The 8,606-nt window shown below is 40.4% G+C and overlaps 1 non-coding gene across 1 annotated transcript; it reads right to left on the reverse strand.

Moving 5' to 3' along the window:
- Positions 1 to 7,534: 7,534 nt before the first annotated feature.
- Positions 7,535 to 7,641, reverse strand: LOC127133660 (small nucleolar RNA R71). The gene has a single exon (XR_007807612.1). It is a non-coding gene; the product is annotated as a small nucleolar RNA R71 (small nucleolar RNA).
- Between the last annotated feature and the right edge of the window lie 965 nt (positions 7,642 to 8,606).

The raw sequence follows: 8,606 nt of genomic DNA on the forward strand, positions 1-8,606 counted from the left end.
TTTTTCATCATTCTGCATCTTGCATGTAGTAATCATTGCATCCTCAAATTGCGTAGCATTTCCATTCAACATGGAGCATTACGCCATAGAAAAATTCAAACATATGCATTCATGTGTTAAATCTAAACAGACCATATCCCCGGCAGAGGCGAATCGTTGTTCAACGTCTGTACGACACATTTGCTACAATTGCTCCCGACAACATTCAAGATTGATAAAAATCCCCAGGGAGGTTTATTTCCTCGCCCGCAGGTGAGAGGAAAATTTGATTCTCCCCAGTGAGATCCCCAGCAAGTGTTTAGCCTTGCCTTGACATATTGCAGATGTCATTCTGGTGATATCGGTAAGTATCCTGTCTACACCCGTGTGTGTTCTTTTTTGGATGTCGGTAAACATCATCTTTCGGTGTCGGTAAACATCGAGTCTCATCCCAGTCATCGGTAAATGTCTGGTCGTCTTTTTTGGATGTCAGTAAACATCATCTTTCGGTGTCGGTAAACATCGAGTCTCATCCTAGTCATCGGTAAATGTCTGGTCGTCTTTTTTGGATGTCGGTAAACATCATCTTTCGATGTCGGTAAACATCGAGTCTCATCCCAGTCATCGGTAAATGTCTGGTCTTGCTTCACTTCTGTACGCATCATCTTTCGATGTCAATATACATTGTATCCTTCCCATTCATTCGTTGATGTCTGGTCACCTCTCCGTTGGTGTCGATAAACGTCGAGCTTATCCCGTTCGTTTGTTGACGTCTGGTCGAGTCTTCCCATTCATCCGTTGATGTCTGGTCACCTCTCCGTTGGTGTCGATAAACGTTGAGTTTTTCCCATGCGTCCGTTGACGTATGGTTGTATCTCTTGCCCCAGTTCATCCGTTGATGTCTGGTCACCTCTCCGTTGGTGTCGATAAACGTCGAGCTTATCCCGTTTGTCCGTTGACGTCTGGTCGAGTCTTCCCAGGTCATCCGTTGATGTCTGGTCACCTCTCCGTTGGTGTCGATACACGATGAGTTTTTCCTATTCGTCCGTTGACGTCTAGTTGTATCTTTTTACTGATAAAAATCAAAATCCCCAGTGGAGTCGTTGGTAAACGTCTTGTCTGGTCCAGTGGTAAATATCAGATCCCAGTGGAAGTTGCTATTGGTGAACTTTCTTTTCTTGGATCCCCGCAGAGTGCAAATTTCTACGGTTCTTTGGTATTCAGTCCCTGTTTACCTTGAAGGTCTGACAGTCGTTGCTCTCATCCGTTCAGGTTCCCAGTTGATTGAATAGGGGCAGCTGTAGCACCTCAAATTTGCACCTCCCATTTGTATATACATTTCATTTTTAAGTCATTAACATTGCATTGTCATTGCATAATCCATCACATCTCATCAGGCAAAACTGATCAGGAGATTCAACTGTGCAAGGCAACAAGAGCATTTTTCATGAGATCAAAGCCCTAGGGTTGTTACAATGAACTTATATGACTCAAGGGTCACTTTGAAGTAGCTAGGTCAAGTGTTGAAGGCTCAGAACTCATCAGTGCATGATCAAATCATCTGAGGCCCATAGAAGTCAACTGCAAAGTCAATTGTGGATTTGGAGGTGGGAAGTGGTTAGAGATGCTTCATTCATGTTCAAACAAGTCTCATTTGACATTTCAAACATCAACATTGAAGAATTTGAAGTCAGGTCAAGACTTTCCAAAAATAGCAAGTGACCTGTAATTTGAAATTTCCAAAAATGGCAAGGTTTTGGACCAACTTCAACTCAAGATTACATCATCAAGAAAGCTTCAAATGAAATTTTGTCCAACATGAAAGTTGAATATCGTTCTCTACCATTTCCAAAAAGTCCAATATCATGAATTTCTCATGTGTGGTTGAGGAGATATGGTCCAATCATGACAAGGTATGTTTGAAAATTCAAATGGACATAACTTTTTAACCAAAGCTCCAAAATGAGTGGTTCTTTTTGCATTTTGATCCTTATAACATGTACTTTCCAAGCATACCATTACATGACATGAATTTCATTTACATGGTCTTTGGCTTATTCATGAAGATTTTTGAAGAAAATTGCATAACATCATATTGAATGATCATGGGCATGCAAAACCAATCCTAAAGTGTGCATGGGCTTGTTTTAAATGGTTTGGGCCAGAGCTGAGTACTGTTCACGTGCATGGCATGCATGGGAGGTGAAAACCTATTTTTTGCACATACACCACATAAGTGATTAATCTCATTGGCATTAGGCTTAAACAAGTTTTAAACATGATTAGTAGGAAGTATATATGGTTAATCATAACTGTTTTCCATCATTAATAACATTTCAGATCTAGATTCAAGAAATTATCCAAAATTTTCTCTCAAACTTTTTCCAAATTTCTTCACACAAAAACAGTTTCTCTTGATTGATTCGTGTTCATGAGGTGTTTTTGAGTAGAACTGGACTTGGAATTGGATCAAACCGTGCCATATTTGTTCATATGCAAAGCTTGAAGGTTCCATGGCAAGTGCAAATTAAGCTGGATTCGTGCATCCTTGAGCTTCAAATTCATCATCAATTACCTCTATGAGCATAGTGGAGAAGATCTGAGGCTTGGCTGAGCTTGGAAGCACGTGATTCCAACTACTGTTCTGCAAGAGGTCAGGATTCGACCTCTCTAATGTTGAAATTCTTTGTTATAATCTTGTAGTTCGTTGATTGGTGATGATGCTGATGCAAATTTTGAATGATTTGGTGCAATATTCGCAAAGTTATGATTGATTGAAGTTTTAGTGTTGATTTTGATTTCCTTCGATTTGGTTTTGTTTTGATATTTTAATGCAAATTGATCATGGATCCTTGATGTATGTGGAAAGATGAACCGATTGCTATGTTTGTTTATGATTTCTGGAACATTTTTTGAAATCTGGAAAATCCAGATGAAGATCTTCATGATCTTCATCTTCCCTGCATGAACACCATGCATTTCCAGAAATGGCCACGGTTTGGCTACGATTTTGCTACGAGCTTCATGGATTAGCTACGAAAATGATTAGGCCACGGTTTCCATGAAGCAACAACGGTTTCCAGCGCTAGGGTTTAGCCAAAACGCCATCGTTTTGGTTGGCACGCTTGGAATTTCAAATAGGCGCCTGGTTCGAATCCGGCTGAAGGATATTTTCAAATGCCTTGCAATTTTTCTCACTTTCCCTCCCATTTTGCTATGCTATGTCCATTTCATTTTTCCAATTCTTTCCAAACTTCCAAAAATCATTTAAAATTGAAAAATGCACCAATTGATCTCCAATTTTTTGCTATGTGTTCCTTATCATGTCTATTTTTTTATGATCATTAAATTGCAAGTTGTGCCTGGCTTAAAAAATCATTTGTCTTAGGGTGATTGAATGCATATACATGTTTGACCTTGCCTTGTTCCATTCATCATAGAATGCTCAAAAATGATCCAATGCTTCTGAAATTTTGTGTGTGGATTCTAGACATGTTGAATGATATTTTGGCTTTGGTTTGAGATTTTTCCCATGATTCATTTTTGTTTTATGATTATGCTAACTTGGTGTGACAATTTGTGTCACACATGTGATTGTTTGAATTATGCTAGGTGATTGCCATGCCTAATAATGTCCAATGCCTCTAATTTTTTGTGTGATGATCATGTTATATGTCCTGTTTACTCATGAATTGTGCCAAGATTATTTGAGTCATTTTTGATTTAATGTGCATTTGTTTCTTCTGATGTCTCAATGTGATCACCATTTGCATGCCTTGCCATGTTTTGCTCATGAAATGAATATGATTAATGATTTTGATGTGGGACTTTTTGAGATTTGTTCTTGATTGAATAAGGTTGATTCATGTTAAATTTGAGGTTCTGTTTTGACTTTTTTCTCCATCTTTGACCCTAGGCTTTAACCTAGTGGTTTGTGGCTTACATGTGGGCTTTGATTTCAGGTTTAAACATCCAGGTCCATAGTTGATGATGCTTCCTCATTTGAGAATTGATGTTTGCTCTTGATTACTAACACTTGTGTGTTTTGTAGGTTGATGCTAACTCATTTGAGTTTGCCTTGTGGCTTGCACATTGTGAACATTGTCTGTCTGTTTGTTATTGCCTGTTGATTGTTTGTCTGTATAGTTGAACTGATTGGTTTAGATTTTTTCACAGGTACCTAAGTGGCTTTGAGTTCATTTTGAACTTGCTTTGCTTGGTTGCTTAACCACTGAGGTATAATTCTTCTGACTTCATGTAGTCTGGAAGACCTGTCCTGTTATGTGGGCAGGCACCTGTCTGAAGCCCTCCTTAAGAGGCAATGCTTGTGAATGTTTAATTTTGTGCCAAGCAGGTAAAGACCTCTTAGAAGGCAATTGGCAGATAAAAGAGATGTGTAATCCATCTCCTGCTACTCAGTGTGTCATTCACTTTGCTCACACACCTGTTGTTGATGCATTGTGAATAAGAACCCAAGATCCTGTTGTGTCAGTCATCTGTGGAGAAGAGTTCCTACATTCTGAACTCCCACACTTTCTATTTGAGTCAAGCTCTCCCAGGCCAGGGATAAGAGCTGTGAGGTCTTACCCTCACTTCCCATTTCATCTGCTTCACCCTAACTCCCAATGTTAGGGTTAAGAGCTAACCACACCCCATTCCAGTTGGCTTGCTTTTGCAGCCTAGCCTTGTATGAGCCTAATTGCTTGCATATAGTGCGTGTGATTGTTTATTGTGCTTGTGTTTGTTTGACTGTGCTGTTTAGGATAGCTTGCTCCCTGTGCAAGTTAGATAGAAACCTCAACCTAGGACCATTATGGATTACATGATAACTATTAGGCTCGAGTCAGGCTCCCTTCTAGTTTGTCAGTTCCCAATCTCTGGTTAGGTTAGAAGTTCTTTCCCTGCGTAGGGGAACTACGTCGCCCTGATCCTCATACCAGATGAGGTACGTAGGCAGGAGATGAGTTGATCTCTCCGGGCGCCCTTTTTCTTTTTCCCCTTTTTGTGTGTGTTGAAGTCTGACGTAAGTCCAGCGATTGGCAGTCGGTTTCCTGTGTGTATGTTTGTTGGTTCGGCGTCTGATGTAAGTCCAACGATTGGCATTCGGTTTCCATGTTTGCCTGTTTGTGTGGAGTCTGACGTAAGTCCAGCGATTGGCAGTCGGTTTCCTGTGTGGGTTTTGTTTGGCGTGCGTTAGCCAAGCTACGAGTGCTCTGATTCTTCTCCGGTCAGAGAAGATACGTATGCATAGGATGCGACATCCTAGCGAGCACGTTTCCCCTGTCCCGAACTACGTCGACTCTGATGTCTGTGCTTGACAGACTACGTAGGCCCAGGATGCGATATCCTGCCGAGTCCTGTTTCTCTTGTCTTTCTGTGTTTCCTTCCAGCCTTGTGTGCAGTTTGTGAGCAGTCTTTAGCAACCTTTCTTCTATTCTTTTGTGCGTGGATTCCGTCGAGTACGACGAATGCGTAGGGGTGCTAATACCTTCCCTTCGCATAACCGACTCCCGATCCCATCTTTCTCTGGTCGCGAGACCATGTCTTTTCCAGGTTTACTTCGAGCGTTTCCTTTCCCTCTTTTGGGATAAATAACGCACGGTGGCGACTCTGTTGTTTCGTTTTCCCGCCGGTTTTTCACGTAATGCGACAGCGGGCGCCACAAGAGGAAAAACGGTTCCCTCCTATTTTCAAGTTGAAGGGCATCCAAGTCATTTCCATCTTTTTACTTGCTTATAAATAGAAACGCGAATTCACTTTTACAATCATCCAAACTTAGAACAGAGGCAAACTCAGAAGCAACTTTGTTTCACTTAGGCATATATTCAGTATTTTATAGTGGTAATCGCTTCGCATTGGAGTGTTACCACAATTATGTAATCAAGTCTGTGATAGAGTCTGTAATCGAGTTTGGAGCACTTTGGAAGGAAGTTAATCCTGCTGCCATTTACATTTCCGCATTGCAATTTACTCAGCCCTCCGATTGGAGCAGGTTTTTATTACTCGCCTTTACTTTATTTATTTCCCGCACTCGCCTTTACTTTATTTATTTCCCTCACTCGCTTTACTTTATTTATTTCCCGCACTCGCTTTACTTTATTTATTTCCCACACTCGCTTTAAATTATTTATTTCCTCGCACTCGCACTACTTTTATTTACTTTCCGCACTCGCACTACTTTTATTTATTTTAATGCACTTTTACTTTACCATGTCTAGCTAAATTTATAAGGTTAGAATTTAAGGATCTTAATTGAACCAGTAATCCGTACAATAGTTCGTAGAAACACTTAAGGGCTATTTTAACTTTCAACTTAAGTTTTCCCGCACTTCAATTCTGTTGGGTAAGATCGAAAGTCGTCCAACGTCTTTATAAACTTAATTGTTTTTAACTATTTCAAAAACAGCGAAAGCGCTTTGTTTAGTTCATTAGGAGTTTTTAACATTAAGAAGAAAAGAGATTTTAAAACTATTTTCGGACGCGTTTATAAGTTTAGAGTCTGGTTCGTAAAAACCTCTTTTGGTTAAGAAATCCAGGTTATAATACTTTTCAACTTAGTCAAGATACTATATTTCTTAAAAATAGGTTTACTACTCTAACGCAATGCGCGCCTTTTTATAAGTGACAATAAGAGGGTTTGATTAGGGAGTACGACTCGGTTCTGAATACGCGAAAGCGACAATTCCTGTTAAATTAGTTCTTTTCAAAGTAGGAAACATTGCCCATAAGTAGTTCTATTAGCAAGTACTTGGATTATCAATTGGTTACGTGAATTACATTTGACCCTGTCTTTATTAATTAAATCTATTTAAATACTTTACTTTCCATTGCACACTACAAAAACACCTATTTTGATTTCCTTTGATAAACACCATAACAACAGATAACGATAGCTTGACACTTGGTCTCTGTGGATTCGACAATCTTTTATATTACTTTGACGCGTTCGTATACTAGCGAAAAAAAACCGCATCAAGTTTTTGGCGCCGTTGCCGGGGACCAATTTCGTCAAATTTCATTTTCCTGTTGTTATATCGTTTAGACTTAGGTTATTTCCCGCCGGTCAATGCGAAGAACTCACAGCACCGGAAGTTTAAGCTTAGTAAACCCTCTGGCGGAACCTGAACGTTACGCTCGCACACGTTTATTCTTTCACAGAATTAAGAGAGCTATGGCCGAAGATCAAAACCAAAGACCTCTTAAGGACTTAGCTCAACCATCTAATGAAGAACCTAGTTTTAGTATAGTAAACCCAACCATCCCAGCCAATAATTTTGAACTTAAACCATCCCTGTTGCAACTAGTGCAACAAAGACAATTCACGGGTCTCGCAACCGAGAACCCTAACCAACATTTAAAAATATTTCTTCAATTAGCAGATACTTTTAAAACCAATGGAGCTTCTCCTGAGGCAATACGTTTAAGACTATTTCCTTTTTCCCTCAGAGATAAAGCCCTATCATGGTTAGATTCCCTTCCACCCAATTCCATTACGACTTGGGATAACCTTAGAAGAGTTTTTCTTGCTAGATATTTTCCCCCGAGTAAGACCGCCGTTCTTCGAAACCATATAACTAGATTTACCCAAAACCAAGGAGAATCGTTGTTCGAAGCTTGGGAGAGATATAAAGAGTTGTTACGAGCATGCCCATATCATGGTTTAGAAAACTGGTTAATCATTCAAACCTTCTATAATGGACTTCATTATAACACAAAGATGACCATCGACGCTGCCGCAGGCGGTGCTATGATGAACAAACCTTATCCTGAAGCTAGTGCCCTCATCGAAGACTTGGCCCAAAACCATCAATCATGGGGAGTCGAACGAGCGACAGTTAAGAAGAAGGAAGCCCAAGGAGGAATGCATGAACTGAGCTCTATAGACATGATGCAAGCTAAAATGGACGCATTAGCCCTCAAAGTCGAGCATATGTACACGAACCCGAATCATGTAGCCGCAGTTTCATCGGATTGTGAGATATGTGGAACCCAAGGACACCAATCCGCAGAATGCAGTCTATTGAACGAAACCCACTCCGAGCAAGTGAACTACACCCAAGGGAACCCATACTCGAATACCTATAATCCTGGATGGAGGAATCACCCGAACTTCTCCTATAAAAACAATAACCCTATCCAAAATAATGCACCTCCGAGACCTAGTTATCAAGCCCCAAGATCAAATCAACCTATGCAACCTATACCACCAAAGCCGAGCCTTGAGAAAATTATGGAAAATTTTATCACCGCTCAAACCCAACAAAACAAGGAGTTCATGAACCAAAACATTCATGTTAACGAATTGATTACTCAGTTAGGAACCAAGGTTGACCAAATAGTTACTCATACCAAGATGCTTGAAACCCAGATCTCTCAGGTAGCTTTAAACCAAGCCCCTCAGACTACACCTGGAGGACAATTCCCTGGACAACCTCAACAAAATCCGAGAGGACAAGCCAATGCCATTACCCTACGAAGTGGGAACGCTTATGATGAGCCACCAAACCCAAGATTGAGTGAACCCGAAACTTCTAAGGAATGTACCAAGCCCCCGGACAAAGTAAAGGAACCAGAGGAATCTGAAAACCAGGAAGGTCGAGAGAAAGGAGAAGAACCTAAAGATAAAA

Source organism: Lathyrus oleraceus, chromosome 3 (genome assembly GCF_024323335.1).
Source record: "Lathyrus oleraceus cultivar Zhongwan6 chromosome 3, CAAS_Psat_ZW6_1.0, whole genome shotgun sequence".
In the NCBI taxonomy this organism is placed as follows: domain Eukaryota; kingdom Viridiplantae; phylum Streptophyta; class Magnoliopsida; order Fabales; family Fabaceae; genus Lathyrus; species Lathyrus oleraceus.